At 37.0% G+C, this 17753-nt stretch overlaps 2 protein-coding genes across 5 annotated transcripts in view; one reads left to right on the forward strand and one right to left on the reverse strand.

The window, feature by feature from the left end:
• The window catches only part of LOC126762926 (dual specificity protein phosphatase 19), a 168564-nt gene that overhangs the window by 44174 nt on the left and 106637 nt on the right, over positions 1 to 17753 (reverse strand). The window lies entirely within an intron of this gene.
• Positions 1 to 17753, forward strand: part of LOC126762922 (breast cancer anti-estrogen resistance protein 1) — a 122961-nt gene that overhangs the window by 620 nt on the left and 104588 nt on the right. The window lies entirely within an intron of this gene.

Consider the following 17753-nt stretch of genomic DNA (forward strand, 5'->3'; position numbering starts at 1 on the left):
TAAACCAGCGACGTCAAACACACAACGTTTCGATGCAGGCGCACAATTGACATTCAGACGATGTCTGCAGAATGCCGCAGTCTGCAAAGCATACATACATATAGACTATATACATATGTATGTAGATAATCCAAGTAAACCAGTAATGGTCCAAATATAATGTCTAGTAAAAATAAATCTACTATTTTTGCATTAATTTGAAATTTGAGCATGGAGTGATCCGATTTCGGTGAAATATGCACCCGTTTTATTCAGTAACTTGTTTCCTTTTTGAAAATAATGTCATAATGCCACTATCGTAGGAACGCTCGTCTCTATTGGCAAAAAACTGGGAATGTCGATTTTCTCAAACTTCTCTTGAGGCGACACCACCACCACCAAAACCATTCACCATTTGAGGAACCGGTAATAATCACGTTTTGCAAAGTCAAGACTACAAGCTGGACGCATAAAAATCTCTCAGCCAAGCACTCGGATCTTGTGGCGAGGCACTGTCGATAAGTGTGACTTAGCATCCATTAGCTTCCCTGTTGAAACACTGTCGCTCTTCTACTGGTCAATGCTGACCGCTTCTGAGGGTTTGTTTTCCTCAGACGGTCCAATTGTTGGCAGTACAGATCCGAATTTAGAGTTTGGCCCTAGGGGAGCAGCCAATATTTGGTTATTTCCTGATAGTCCCAACAAACACATATCAAAACCTTCCTGACCGCCAATCCTGGCTTTGTCATGGTTTGCGCCGGCTCACTGCAAATCGACCACGTCTGTTTAATACTTGACGTTGTTTCAGTCAAAGATATCGTTTTGAAATTTTCTCTTCAAGAAGCTGCTCATTTGTCGGAACTGCCGATATCGGACCACTATAACATATAGCAGTCATATAAACTGAACGATCGGAATCAAGTGCTTGTATTGACAACTTTCACATTTGACAATATATCTTCATGAAATTTTCTAAGACAAAATTTGAAGAAATTGTTCAGATCGGTTAACTTTTAGCTGCAATACAAATGAACAATCGGAATCAAGTTCTTGTATGGACAACTTTCACATTTGACGATATATTTTCACGAAATTTGTCATGGATTACTGCTTAAGGTAATAATATAATCTCCGAAAAAATTGTTCAGATCGGATTACTATAGCATATAGCTTCCGTATAAATTGAACACATAGTTACTAAAAGAAATGCACCTGTGAAGGGTATATTAGCTTCGGTGCAGCCGAAGTTAACGTTTTTTCTTGTTTTATTCACAGTTATTTAAATGGTTCTAAACGGTTTTCGACAATTCCATTGATTTATTTCGACATACATTTTTGATATCAGAATTACCGGGACTGCATCAGGACAATAAACATAACCCACAATTGAACTCCTGGCTTAAAGAAGTCCTAACGACATTTATTACGTTTTTTATAAAGAATCCGTCGTCTGTCCGAGATGTATTCGAAACATAAAGAGGTTATATTTGAATATAATATTCGCGACTCACGCCAGAAATAGTAGCAAGGGTTAATATTTTTATAGTCAAAAATTATGTCACAATGAAGGTTAAACTTTTAAGGGGTTATATGACTTTGCAGGCTTAAAAAAATCGATTTTTGTTATTGTCTTATTAAATTCTTTAACGCCTCTAGAATATTGCCCTAAATTTTCAAGTTGATCCAAGTAATAATTTCGGAGATGCAGCCTTGAGAGCTTGTGCGTTGGAGGCTAGCTAGGCTAAGTGCCGCGTCTTGAAACGCGTTTTTCTCAAAACCGTGTTTTTGAGATCGAATGGCAAGATTTCTAGAGAATGACTCAACCGATCTTCATGAAATTTTATACAGGTTTTTGAGATACAATTCTTAAAGACTTGGACGAAGGATTTTTTTCGATTACAATTTTTTGAAAAAAAGTCGCGAAATTTTAATTGAAATTTTCATTTTTTTTTTGTAAAAATGCTTGCCAAAAATTAAAGTTTAGTTTTTTTTCCTTCCAATTTCTAAGCTTAACTAAAACACGTATTTTTTCACTTCAAATAATTCTGTAAGGAATTAACCTGCCAACGCGGGCGCAATGGCCGAGTTTAAAACATTTTTTTTTCACAAATTTCAGAATTTCTTTGTTAATAGTGTATGTTTGCATTAATAAACAATTCTAATAAAATATTTAATTTTTTACGCGAAAAAAATTGTTGAAGAAGGCTGTATTTTACCCAAGGAAACCCATGTAACCCCTTAATAATATGTTTCGAAACTATATTCGGTTGTTTTTATTCATTCGAATCAATAATAAAATCCAGGCAAAACCCAAAATTTAATTAGGTGAGTTTCTAAAGGTTCTCCTTCGTTAGGTTATTTGAAATCCAGACAGAGTATTGAGTGTGAAAAAGCTTTCCACCAACTCCAATATCCGTTCGAAAGTAATTTGAAAATGATAGAACTAAGATTAAAAATATACCACAAAGAGGTGACGAAGGTCAAACGTCATTTGAGTTTAAGATATTTTTCATATAAGTTTATAAGAAAACTGGCCCTCGATTATTTATATATGCATCATTTTTAGAAATTCTCTCAAAACTGAATGATGGATAGAATATCTACTAAAGATATTCTGGAAACTGGTTTCAAAAACGACTTAAAAATATATTCGTACAACCGGAAAAGGGCATGATTTACTCAGGATTTTAATCACATCTAGGAGGTACAAACGTCTCATTTCGAGATATGTACATATATTCACGTCTACAAATATACCTCATTAAAGTCACAGCACAATTAAGGCTATCAAGCATTTCTTCGAATATTTGAATTTTAAGGTTTTGGAATTATTCACTTTCATATAATATATTTAAGCTTGAGCTGCAGCTATTGAAACCCGAATTTATAGAATTTATATCAATGTCTTGAATAATGAATGAAATATAAACCCAAGCTTTCATTCGAAAGTCAATTAAAGCTCTCAAAAAGCTTTTAAGCAGCCCGAGACCAATAACTATGATACAACTCAAGCGCTTCACATATAGTATGGAATCTCAGTTGCAATCGCAGACTATTGCTAGTTGGGCATAAACAAGTTCCACACTATTCAATACACAGATTATCAGCGTGATCCGCGTCAACATGCGTTCTTGCTCCGTTTTATTGTTTTATAGGCAATTGAAATAAAAATTATGGGGTCGGTGATGGCAGGTTTGACGCGTACGACTATTGTAGATGTAAAACAAAAAAACAAAAACCGAACGGAAAGTAAGAGATACAGATACTCTAAACGTCATGTCTGCGCTTTGCAAAAAAAAAAAATATGTAGCTAACATATAAAGATATTTACATATGCATGTACATATGTACATTGGCATGCAAAATTCTTGCATTCTCGCATGATTTCTGTTTTAAATGTATGTATGTAGATATAAGTGTGGATGTCTGCCTGCAATGCACTCGCATGTTTCAGTACAATGTCCCCGCCATTGCCGGTTGATTTGTATGTGTGTGTACAAATTAATGTATGTATGTATGTATGAGTATATCTGTGTATGTATGCGTTCATTCAGTTCATTCATTAATGCTCTGTGACGCGTAATAAATTTGTTGGCGTCATAAAAAAAGCGAATTTGCCTCACTTCCGTTACTTTGGCGAAATGAATGGACCATGCTGGGACGGTGCGCACGAGTGTGAGTGCTGCAGGGCACGCTGTTCGGGCGTGAAATATGTATGGCCATATAAATATCTGTATGTATGTGTCGAAATATTTCGCCGTGGCGTTTTATTGCCAAAGTTAGTGACGTTAGAAATTAACTTTAATGGATATTCAAAGGCGGAAGTTCACCTGATTGTATACTATCTGCATACACACATACATATACATATACACACAGCATTTTGGCAAATGATTTGTTTACTTGCATGCAAATAGGCATGGTAAAAAGTAACGTCACATTAATAAATGGTAATTAGAACGCGTGAAAGGTGAATGCTAAACGAAAATAAAATGTTTTTTCGAGCAATATATATGTACATATATAGTCTATGATATAGAAATAATTATTATTATTTTAGTGTGAAAATTATGTAAGCAAATTAAATTAATTATATGTAGTTTTGGAGATCAAGGTTTTTTTTAGCTGATTCAATAGCAAACTTGCCGAATAGGATTTTCCATAAATTTTTACAAGGATTAAGATGATTATAGCTATATTTAGGGCAAACTTTCTAACAAATTCCGATTCAGTGATTATGGTCGTCATAATCGTCCGGTCAGATCAACAATTGAATGTCTAGTGTCTAGTTTGAATCTAAAGGCGTAGATAGAATGTTCCCGTGCCAGTGAGATAAAGAGTGCCCGTAGTGTTTCCCACACGTTATCTTCAAGCGAATTTTGCGAAAAGATCTTAACCTACATCCTTACAAGATCAAATTAATGCAAGAACTGCAGCCACTTGACCACTAGAATCGCCGTATGCTCGTGAATTGGGCTAGCATCAACTTGAAAATGATCCGGATTTTCATCGAAAAATCATCTTCAGCGTTGAGGCTCATTTCTGGCTGAATGGCTTCGTCAATTAGAAAAATATGCGTTATTAGTCAGGCAGCAATCCACGCGTACTCCATGAATCACCATTGCATCCCGAAAAAATTACGGTGTGGTGCGGTTTATGGGCCGTCGGCGTCATTGGACCGTACTTTTTCCGTGATGATCAAGACCGGCACGTTGCTGTGAATGGGAAACGCTACCGATCAATGATAACGGGAGTATTTTTGGCCCGAATCGGATGATATGGACTTGAACAATATGTGGTTCCAACAGGACGGTGCCACAAGCCACACAGCGAATGTCACAATCGATTTATTTAAAACCAAGTTTGGTGAAGGTGTTATCTTACGAAATGGCCCAGTTAATTGGCCGCCTCGGACGTGCGATTTGACGCCTGTCCTGTGGGGCTACGCCAAGTTTATGGTCTACGCCAACAAGCTAGCCAGCGACGATTGATGAACTTCATACCAATATCGAACGTGAAATTGCAGTAGTATTGGCCGATTTATACTTGAAAACTGTTGAAAATTGGATTCAGCGTCTGGACTTCTACAAGCGTGCCCGTGGTGTCCATGCAAAAGAAATCGAGTTCCATAGATGATGAAAACATAATATTAAAAAAGTGAAGGATGCGGTGATTGAAAATCGTTAGGCAAGAGAGCTCGACATAGCTCGCGAGTCCGTTCGAATGATTTTGGTGGACATTTTGGGTATGAAAGGCGTTCTTTCTCGACTCGTCTCGATAAAGCTGAATTTTTTTCAAAAAGAGTATATGTTATCGGTCATCTCTTCTAAAAAAATCCCATGTGCTCCGACGGTAATCATAATGAAACAAAGGCGAACATGTTTGAAGCTTAATTAACAAATAATAATAATCAATGACCTTTTAGATCAATAGAGACAAAACAAGCCATCCACCATCTATGCCACCTGAAGAACTCAAAATCGATATGAAAAATTAAAGCAAAACATCTGACTCTTTTAGCCGATTTAATTTCCCATAAAATATAACTTTATTTCGCTCAAATATGAATTACAAGGCTTTTGCTCGTTTAATAGTACAATTGTATTGGCTAACCGGCACCTATACCCCACATCATATTTATACATTCCATTATCGGACAGCGTATACACCTATCATTCTTGCCATTATTGTCTGTATCCAGTTTATTGGACCCATTCATTGTCCATTTATGGCAGTAGCTCCCGGCTACATCAATTACTACATGCATACATACATACAAAGGACCTCACAAAACTCATTGTTTTCGACCCTGACACTGCTGCGTAAAATTTCATTGTTCGCCTGTTTTCCCTTTAGCTTTCCACTGTTGCCGCTATTTTGAAGGCAACCTTGCACTTGTCTACCGCATCGACAGCACACTAGGGGTGGAATTCATTGTGAAAGCACTGACATTTTAAGCCCACGACCAAAAAGTCATTGCGGCAAGTCGGTGTGGGCAATTATCCTGGAACATAACGGCAAGAGAGTCAATTGCTGAATTGTGCAGCTGAATTTATCTCTGCAGAGCTCGGAGAGCGAAATTGCAGTTTGTGAGAATACACACACACACATACACATCTCTTATAGAGTTTTGTGAAGTTTGTCTGCTTGAAATGTTGTTTTTATTGCAGGAAGTACATAGCCCGCAGTCAATGAGGGTTGTTTTGGGTCCCATGGCGTGCAGCCGAATACCCGCTTCGTGCAACACCTTGTGCAAATATCAAACAAATGCTGTAATTTGCTCTGATTTTGATGTTTGTTGTTATTGTTGGCGAAAATAATTTCACGCTGAATGCCTCAAATGGTTGTTGAACTTGAGGTTTTCGCCTTTATTTATGTTGCTTTAAATTATCGGCAGTTTCAGGATATGCGAATATGGCGGATGAAATAGTGGTGCATGGATGCAAGTGTTACTATAAAGTTTTGAAAAAAAAAAAAATCAGACATATTAACTTTTATAAAAGTTTTAGAGGACATATTAGAAAAATATTACATCCATAAAACCGTTTTATTTTAAATATAAAAATTGATAAAAGTAAAAAACACTAAATCTGCCTAACATTTTGAGAATTTGATTGGCATCACTCTCTTGATTGGTAAATTTCGAGCTCTCCTAAATTAATCCATCCATGTAAAAAAATTAAAGACATAGTTCTTGAATAGCAATGATGACAGAGAAATTTAACTTCTCTTATGGATCGACTCAATACATTTTAGTTAAAGTTTCGGATACCAAAAGACCTGTATCGTTTGAAAATCACTACTGTTGACGAGACGGAGATCTACGAATATGACGTTGAAACTGGGTAATAAACCAGCGAATGACGCTCCAGTAAGGAGCCGAAATCGAAATAACCCGAATTCGTGGAAGGCATTGAAGTCCAACTCAGCCGAGGCTTACATCAAGTGTACGGAAAGTTTTACTTTACTGGTTCAGGTGTATATGTCTGAATCTGCGTTGATCAAACGCTTTAGAAGTATTCTTTATGGATCAATTGAGTCGCCATTGCTAATTTAGTAAATCAGTCCGTAGTAAAGCTCCTCTGCGAAGATATTCTTGGGATTTTTAGCGTCTATGAAAACATTCAAAACATCTCCTTATCCACCTAAACTCGCCGCTATTTTAGTAATTAAAATCAAAGTTTTTTGATACGTATCTGACGGCAAGGCATTTCTTATCCAATATATATGTACATAAATGAATATAACATTGAGTTGAGATGTGCTTAAGGTCCAATGCTAGACGTCTAATATTAACACGACGATATTGGAACACACTTTTTTAAGGAGTTGAATGGACGACTCGTATTACTAAAGCTATCTAAAAGTTTGCAAAATCACTCACTGAATGCTTTCTGTTACTTAAACACGTACCTTCTTGATAAAACATTAACTAGCCTTACCACTTCCATCATATTTTCAAAATTTCACAGCTATAATTGCATATACGGCAGAAAATATCATTAGCCGAACTTTTTAAGGACCACTTGGTGGCGGATGCGGACTAAAAGGTGGGTCTAAAAGAACCTTCGAAACAAGATCCCGGAGCTTCTGGTGGATAATTATCGATAAGTATGGACTGGTGTTTTCCTGATGAACCACAATTGCTCTCCTATTTGCCAAAGTTGGCCAGATCTGAGCGGTTGCTTCGTTTACACAGTGCTATTGTTGACAGCGCAGAAACAAATTAAAAGTTTGGGCATACGAAAGCAGCTCATTGCAAATGATTTCCTGCCTATCCCACCTTTAACACAACAAAACCTTCCTGACCGTCAATACAGGCATGGACAATTCGATTCAGAAGTGAGTGACCCACTTTTCATTACCAGTAACCATCCGCTTCAGAAATTCATCGACGTTGTTGCGATTCAGCAGCAATTGGTTGATGGAAATACGTTCCATGAGGTCTGCTTCGTTAACTCGTGTGGCACTCTTTATTTAGATGGTTCCAAACGGTCTTTTTGTGCAACCTTCAAGTCCTGGGGAAATCAAAACAGTACTTACAATACTCGACGATATCCTTTATTTTATCGAAATTTTCGACATTTGGCCTTCCGAGAGTGGAGCAATCGTCCTTCTTTCCTTTTCTTAGGCCCACATTATCTTTCAAAATGGTTTTCACTGATGTTTTCAAGCACCAATTTCTTTATTTTATTGACGTGGTGATCGTCAGTTGATGTTGATGGCCGTCCTGGACGTGGTTCGTCGTCTATGCGTTCTCAATCCTCTTACTAACTTATACCAATCAAAAACAATTATCACCAAAAGCCTTTTCCAACATTCTGAACGGCAACATAAATTTTATTCCGCGCTCAAAATTTAACGGAACTTCTTTTTTGAATATTTTCGCCGAATGCACCTTATGTACTGCAGCAAGATAAGCGTATACTAAACACTAATAATTATTCTCATTTGACATTTAACACAGAAGCCACTTACAGTCATACCAACCTAGACAAAGTATATTTATGACGAAGTGGTATTCGCGTGAAATTTTAATTAAAAAGTCTTACTATTTTTTGCCCACTTCAGTAAAGTTGTATATTTGCTTTTTAATCCATCTCTTTAAAATTTATACTAATCTATTTGAGAGATACCAGTCGTTCGTTCTATTCGCCACTCTATAAATGTGTGAGGGACCAAAAACATACATTTATTGAGTGCTGCTGCCTTCCTTATAATAATGTTGAGGAAAGAATTCAAAATATTTAAAGTTCTTCTTTGTGTCCTATCAAAGTGTGAGAGTATGTAACATTTTGTTTCGACCAAATGGGTTTTCTTCGAAACACCAACTGTGTTCATTTGCATACTCGATGACTCTACCGCTAAAATTAATACACAATAGCAGTTGAGGACATACATCGCCATATAATCATTGATGCAAAATGCATTTTTGCCACGATTTGCTGCATGTCATCATTCTAAACTGTAGATCGGCAGAATCATCAATGACGGCATCAAGCACGAAAATAGTCATTCGCATTTACACAAAGTCAGCTCGTCAAATAACGTTAGGTAACTAGCGATTTGAAGTCAGCGACTTCATGCGCACTTCATTCTGGCTCCAGCAAGCCTCGTCTACAATTGAATTGATCGAACAAGTGAGCGTATAGATGATTGTGCCGGCAACGACTAAGGTGATAACGATGCGGAAATACGAGTATACGTTTAACTTATCGTTCAAGTAAATAGAAGAGTAAACTTACGATCCACCTGACGCCTAGAGCTTACCAAGGTGAAAAACCAACAGCAAAGAATAAATGAAAACGATTTCAACCATTATAAATTTATGCGTATATATGCACAGTACAGCTACATATGTAGATATAAGATTGCCTTGAAGTGCAGTTAATTCACTTGCAATGCAAATTGCGCTCACACCTCACACCCGCCCTAGCGCTCCAGCTGGGCCGCTTGCTGAGCGTCGTTGAAAAGCAGCCAGCAAAAACTGCAATGTGATTTGCAAATACCGACAATTTTTGCCACCGTGCAAATTGCGACAATGTACGACGCGACGTGGCGCCACATTACAGGGTGCCGCACCAACCGATCAACGCGTACCGGAATCGTAGACACCAAAACCGGACTTAGAACCACACGCAAGACCGCGTGCAGCTCAGCGCAAAGAGATTTGCCAAGTGAAGACATTGAATTCTTGTTTACGTCAATTTATGACCCAAATATGTGTGCATATCGTGCGATAACAGTCGTATTAATGTGTAAAAAATTGCTTTCCTTGCACTTACTTACCACTAAATACTATGGCCAAGAGCAGGTGTAGTGCCGAGTACCGGTTGTCGGTTTGGATAAACAATTTGCTCATAAAGTTGCTGATTTAGTTGGTTGATAGGCAAAATTAAAATGAAATATTCGAAAAGAGAACAGCATGTAACCGATGTATGATTATAGTTTTATAAATGCATTTGATCTACTAATTTATTCGAATAATAGGTGTGTGGTATTACATGGGTGCGATACAAGCAAAATTGTTCGGTTCCAGTACTTGCTGGCACTTCTACATTAGATATGAATTTTTTAGGAAACCTGACGTATCCATCACTTACTTATTATAGAACCACGAATATAATAGCATTAATATAATAGCGACTGATAGAATCAACTTAGAAGATATATTTTCTACATAGGAGGGGAGGATAAACCGAGGGCACTAATAGAACAGCGCAGTAGTAAGGATTTTGTGAGGCAGCCCTCTGTAGAAGGTAGCTTCGCAATAAAACTATAGAGCTTTGGTACTCTCTCATATACATTATGACAAAAAAGCACCCAGAAATTGTAATTAAATTTCCCGCGTAAATGATATTTCAAAAAAATGAGCAAAATGAGTGCGATATGTCAACCAGTTTGTTTATAGCAGATGCTAAAATCGGTGCACCTCAGTAGTGCGTTGTGATTTTACAATGGATAAAAATATGGAACAAAGAATTTGTCTCAAATTTTGTATTTCTAATCAAAGTTCGTGTGTGGAATCGTGGCGAATGTTGGAGAAGGCGCACGGTGATTCAGTTTTATCAAAAGCACAAGTCTACGAGTAGTACAAAGCCTTCAAAGACGGAAGAGAGATCGTTGAAGACATGCCTCGTTCTGGACGACCTTTGACCTCTTCAACTGATAAAAATATTAAGAAAAAGTGAAGGATATGGTACTTGAAAATCGTCAGGCAAGTGTTAGAGAGATGGCAAGAGAGCTCGACATCTATCGCGAGTCCGTTCGAATGATTTTGGTAGATATTTTGGGTATGAAATACGTTCTTGCTCGACTAGTGCCGATAAAGTTGACTTTTTTCAAAAAGAGTACCGTAAAAAGGTCTCTTTGGTCATGATTGATCGTGCGAAATCCGATCACACATTCATGGACAGCATTATTACTGTTGATGAGACATGGGTTTATGAGTTTGACATGCAAACAAGTCAACAATTATCGGAATAGAACCCATTTTCAGTCGATCGTAGAATTAAAACAAAATTCGCTGAAGGAGCTGAAGGCCATTCCAAAAAGTGCTTATGAAAAGTGTTTCGAGGACTGGAAAAATCGTTGGCATAAGTGTATGACATCTTTTACAATTTCCGGTTACTTTTTTTGTCGCAAGATATGTTAGGGAAACGACTCAAATCTTGGTAATTACTTTTGCGAGAATAGAGAACTGCGCCCGCGCCAGAAATTATGTTTTGTTGAATTAGGCATATTGTGAGAATGTCCAATGGGCAAGCATACTGCTATATGCTGCTTAAAAGCTACAAAAAAACTTGTTTTCGCATGGGATTGAGATTGGTGATAAAAAATGGATCCATCGCAACAACCTCAAATGCAAAAAATCATATGTAAAACTTGGTCAAACAGCCGAATCAACGGCAAAGAAGAAAATCTAAAACAAAGGTGTTTGTTGGGATCAGAAGAACGTGTTGCATTGTGAGTTTCTAAAATCGGCTGAAAACATTAATGATGAACGCTGCCGACAACTCATCAAATTGAAGCGTGCGATTGCCGAAAAACACACGAATAGACAATAGGCAATAACTTTCCATCATGACAACGATCGGTTTCATTTTGCAAGACCGAGTTAAGTACTATTTGGTAAACAGCGGCTGGGCCGCCTTATAGCTGAAGCTTTGCCCTTTCTAACTACCATTTGTTTCGGCGAATTATAATTCACCAAAAATATGGATTTTGTCTAAAAACTGATATGCAAATGACAAAAATTTAGATAAGAAAATTAGCAAAATCAAAATTTATATCTTGAATTTTCCGAACACTGACTTTGGGAAAATAGTCTGTTAAACTTTTTATCAAATAATGGGTTAAATAAATTTATTTTGGCTAAGCGCTTTCGTAAAGGATTATGTTATAACTTGCGACAAGAAATATACTATATATATACTATTCGTAGATGATCTAAAAAACAATCTTAAAATATATAAGGCTCTCAAAAGTACTGACCGACTTTTGATATCACTATAAATCTCTTGGAATTAGTATATCAGTACATAAAGTAAAGTAACTAATGGTGCTTTACGATTTATATTCGACACAAATTTCAAATTTCAACCGAACCAGAGATCAATACTGATAAAAACTTGCAATTAAAGCATTGAGTAATCCCCAAATGTGAAATAAATACAGGTATATTATATTGGTGATGAGAGAAATGACTTTTGTTGATGACTTCTTATACAATTTTCGAAATACCATGTAGAGATACATTGCTCCAATGCTCTACTTTTCGAGAAATAAATTCTTTAGCAATAAATATTCGCTAATTCTGAATTATTTAAATACCGCTGTAGTCCTCAGGGAACTATTAAGCTCAAAAGCTTTTGTAATTTAATTATAGGTGCACGTACTAAATTCTCAGTGTACACTATTAAACGATGGCATATGTCCATTGCATTGGCTTATTCATGTAAAGGGTCTTCAATATTTATACACATATGCGAAATGGCTATAAATATTCAAAGCTTTCTGATCTGCCATTCGCTACCAAACATTAAGAGCTACGTTCTGCTCCAGAATCCCGAAATTCCACCACAGACTTCCGTGGAATGAACAGTCAATTAGTGCCTGCGGCAGCGAGCCATGAACCGCGTTGGACCCCATTTAACACCAATGCCATAAATAAATTTTCTTTAGACACTCTTTCGAAGCAGGCCAAGCAGCAGCAGTGGCACAAAAACGTGGGATGCCAGAAGATTTTGTAGATTGACGGTGTCAGTTTTAATGTCACCGCTGTCGCCATTACCGTCAATGCCACTTCCTTCGATTGGCTGAAAGCCACAACCACTTGCAGGCCATGTCACCGCAGCAGACAAATAATATTTTCTTAATTTTTCGTTTCTTTTATTTTTATCTTGATATTGTTTTTATTTATTTTTTTTTGTTATTTTGATTCTTGTGCTTCCGTGAAACGCGAGAGAATACGACGAAAACATTCGTACATCATTGTCGCGCATTTATAATAATTAATTACTCTAAATGATCGAGATTTTTTACGCCAGATTATAGCATGGCAGTCGAGTGTCGCATTGGCCGTGTAAATTGGAAAAGAAACTAACAAAATACAAGAACAAGAAAGTGAGATAGTTTCGTGGTTGGTTTGGTTAGGGGAATTTGTCAAAGGGGCACAGAAGAATAAGAATATGGTATGCATGTAGATTATTTTCAAATTTGTCTGTGTAAATTAAAAACAAAAAAAAACCGAAAAAATTATCTTATATCGGGCTTTTAGAATGCTGAAGGCTAGAGCGAACCATTATATAAGCCATCCACACATATATACATGTCTTATTTTTGGACGCTGTAGAGGTTATTAGTTGTAAAAGATCTCAGCCCTTGATACCCTTTTTCTATCAAAGGTGAAATGACTTATTACCAAAATACTTAAGAGGCATTATGGGAAAATTTGGATACCATTCACACATTTTTGAAAGAAATTTGACAAACATAATGGTGATTTTAAATCATCTAAGTTTATTTCAGAAATCAATTGAATATATTAATGAGATTTTCAATCAGTGCGCCAATCTAAAACGTGTATGTGCATAGGCTCGGCAGGGCAAATGCAAGAGATAACTTTAGTAAATGTTATCATATCTTGATGAAACTTAGTATATTTAGTCCTTGGCATTTAAAAAGTTCGGAATTCAAGATAAGCGTAATCGGGAAAATTCCTTGTAAAAAAGACGAAGTTTATCGAGTCAAGGAACTGCCTCTACGACGCTATGTCTGAACTTGATATCCCTGCAAAGCTAATACGACTGTGTAAGCTGACGTTGAGCACCACCAAAAGCTCCGTTAAGATCAGAAAGGAACTCTCTGAGCCGTATGATATCAATCGATGTTTCAGGCAAGGAGACTCCCTACCGTGTAAAATGTTCAATATATTGCTGGAGAAAATAACACGAACTGCAGAGCTAAATAATAATAGCTATAAGAGTGCACAGCTGCTGGCGTACCGAACGCAGAATAACTCTTGTCAACAGATGCTACTTTTGACTGAATAGACAATTGAATGGGAAAATGCTCTCTCGACGAACAAAGACCAAACTCTCTTCCAAGTCTTTAATTATTCTCGTCTTGCTATATGGTGCAGAGGCACGGACAATTACTGATGAGTCGGCATTGGGAGTTTGCGAGAGAAAGGTTTTGCGGAAGATTTATGGTTCTTTGCCCATTGACAGGGACCGCAATCGATGGAACGATGGCCTGTATGAGATATACGGCGACATTGACAAAGTTCAGCGAATCAAAAGACAGCGGCTGCGCTGGATAGATCATGTTGTCCGGATGGATGAGAACACTCCAGCTTTGAAGGTATTTGATTCAGTACCCGCCGGTAGAATCAGAAGAAAAGGAAGACCACCACTACTTTGGAAAGATCAGGTGGAGAAGGACCTGGCTGCTCTTGGTATCTCGAATTGGCAATAAATAGCGAAAAGAAAAAACGGCTTAAGCGCTGTTGTCAACTCGGCTAAAACCGCGTAAGCGCTGTCTACGCCAGTAAGAAGAATCGAAAACCTATAGGATCCTATAACTAAGCTCTAAATAAAGATAAAAAAAATTAGTTTGGTACGAGGAATCATAGTAGAGAGTGGGCATGGGTCGCTCCCCAATATATTTAATTTGCATATCTCACAAACCACTGAAGATTTTTTAAGAAAACTTGCTAAGAAGAAGTCTTTCTAACAACTCTTATTTCGCAAGTGAAATCGCTTCGCTCTATGGGCTCTTGAAATGTTTCAAGAAGATCCAACGCTTTCGAACCTAATTTTGCTCAGCCTATTTCTGGCTCTATGGATATGTAAACAAGCCAAATTGCTGCATTTGGGACGAAGAGCAACCTGAAAAGATTCAAGAGCTGATATTTTTCATCTAGAAAATAGAACGGTTTCGTGTGGTTTATGGGCCGGTGGAATCATCGTTTTATATTTCTTCAAAAATGATGCAGTGAGAACGCAACCTCAATGGCGACCGTTGTCGCACCATGATAACCGACTATTTGATGGCTGAAATAGAAGCTCGTGATTTCGGTGAAATTTGGTTTCAACAAGACGGCGCCACTTCCCACACAACATATTAATCAATGGATTAATTGAGAGAACACTTCGGTGAGCAGATAATTTCACGTTTTGGGCCAGTCGATTAGCCACCAAGATCTTCACACCATTAGACTTTTTCATGTGAGATAATAAATTCTATGCGGAATCCTGCTTCGATTCAGGCCGTGTTCTTCCGCATAAATAAACATTCAACTGGACACTAAATTTGATATTTCTGTGTTTTTTCTTTAAAAAGTAGAGAACGTCGACTTCAACCTTTATACGTTATTATCGAATAATATAGCTATACATTCCACAAATTCTATTGCAGAAGAGATATTATCATTAAGCCACAAAAAGGCAAAAGATGAAAACAAGTTAAATTGCTTAACAAAATTATTCGGACAACTTATTAGCCAATCTGATTTATTTTTTAATCCATTATAACCACATATTTTCCAAATTCGTCCGAATACAATTGATATAAAATTAATTTGGAGTCCGTTAATGCTAATGAAGATGTTAATAGTTTCAATAGAATTGCAGTAATTTTCTGAAACACCCACGGCCTACGTCAACACTTGACTCTGCCCACTACGACAGCAGAGGTGATAAATATATTATGAGTTGCGCGAAGTAAATTAATATGTGACATAGGCATTGTGTTAGCAAATTCACTAAATAAATAAAAGTGAATACATATGGTATACATAATAGTATATATGCATGTATATGAATACAAAATGATAATATGAGCATTACAAATAAATGCGTGGGTAGTTGTTTGTTTTGCGGTTTTATGACTTGGATAAGCTCGATGCAACTTCTAAAACCATTTCGTTGTTTCCAATCATACTTTTAGCGTTTTTTTAGTGGCAGAAATGTCATCAAACGGCAAAGTTGCACCATATGGGTGCTTTTCGGTATGATTTATTCGTGGAAATTATATCATCGACAGAAATTAGTGCGTTGTGTTGATTGCAAAATTATTATGCTTCCCCCACTAAAATGCGCATTCTTATGGACGCATACTTTGCTAACCAAATAGCTATGTTTATTGACTTATAAGAGGGTGAACCGAAAAATACTTAGCTTTACTGCTTAATGTCTCCAAAATGCAAGCGAAATTTACTTACGCGGTAGTACATTATTCTAGACGGCAAAATTTTAAAACTTCAGCCGGAATGAACTCATAGTTTTGTTTTGATCACGGGTGGAAGCAGGCGTGTGCATGGTCTATACCAGAAACCAAGCACTCGAACGAGTGAAATTCACCGGCGTAACTGCTCCGTAGAAAGCGAAGGCTGTTACATCGAGCACAAAGGTGGTCACCGTTTTCTGGTGTGATTCACAAGTTGTCATCTACATCGACTATCTGTGGAAGGGCAAAATGATCACGGGGCTCTATAATATCAAATTATTGGATCTATTCGATACTGAATTGTGAAAAACGTTTCTATTTTGGGAAGAAAAAATTGTTCATCCTTGAATACAACCCAGCAGCTCATACCTTTGCCCTCACCATGTTTATTTTATTGGTTAAATTAGGTTGTGAACTGCTCTCTTATCTACAATATTCTCCATATTTCGCCGCTTACGACTGAGGATTATTTTGTGTTAGCTAGATCAAATGTCTCAAGCTCTAAAGGATTATGTTGAAGTATTTTTCCAAAATTTTCATCCAACTTCTGTCGGCTATGTACTTAACGGCCCGCCCTTGTACACATTTAATGTATAGCCACTTGTGGGGATGATGTGAAATGCATGTAAATGCTCATTTTTATTTCGAGCTACACAATTTTAATGGGCTATTAAATGTAAATTCTGCTACATCGACTTTTAAAATCTAAATTTAATAAATTAGTTGTAAGATTTTGCATTCTTTCAGTACAACTACATGAATCAGAAAGAAACGTGTCGCACATTTATTGGAATAGAATGGGAGGTATTGTGCTGGAATTGGCTGTTGCATCTATACATACATATAAACATGTGTATGTGTGTAGTAAAATGAGTCTCTTTGTGACATCAACATCGAAATTAATAGTCAATAAGGTGTTTAGACTTAAAGATCATTCAAAACTTTAACTAAAAGCGTGCTAGGTCTGATATTTTTCATCATCGGGTGATGTCTTTGAATTTTTTTTATAATGTTGTAAATATAATTGGATCAATGGTATACTTAAGCGAGTTACGGTGAACACTTACAACTTACACAGCAAGAAAAAAGCCAACTTACTCATTCAGAAGAGCACACAATAATTTCAACACCATACCTATAAAGCAAAGAGTTGTGTACATAATATTATATATCCACTCTTAAGGAATGTGACCGTGCCTAAAATATGTTACTACTAGAACTCAACTGGAGTTATGTGATATACAAATGCCCTTTTCTATAGCATGAGATCTAACCTGAACTACCATCAATAAAATTTTTAGTGAGTTCCACTAAGATATCATTAATGGTTCACCCTCGTGATCACTACATTTGTCTGGCGTTTTTACAAAGGAAATGAAACTGAACCACGATTTTTATGGTTTCAATGGAATTACGGCTGAGGAATCGTCATCAATATTGAAAAGTGATTTGGGGTAATACTCTGTCACGAACACAAGAATTGAAGTGAGCCAAAGCATTCAGTGAAGGTCGTGAAGTTGGTTCCACTTCTGTTAATGACGATG

This window comes from Bactrocera neohumeralis, chromosome 6 (assembly GCF_024586455.1).
Source record: "Bactrocera neohumeralis isolate Rockhampton chromosome 6, APGP_CSIRO_Bneo_wtdbg2-racon-allhic-juicebox.fasta_v2, whole genome shotgun sequence".
Lineage (NCBI taxonomy): Eukaryota > Metazoa > Arthropoda > Insecta > Diptera > Tephritidae > Bactrocera > Bactrocera neohumeralis.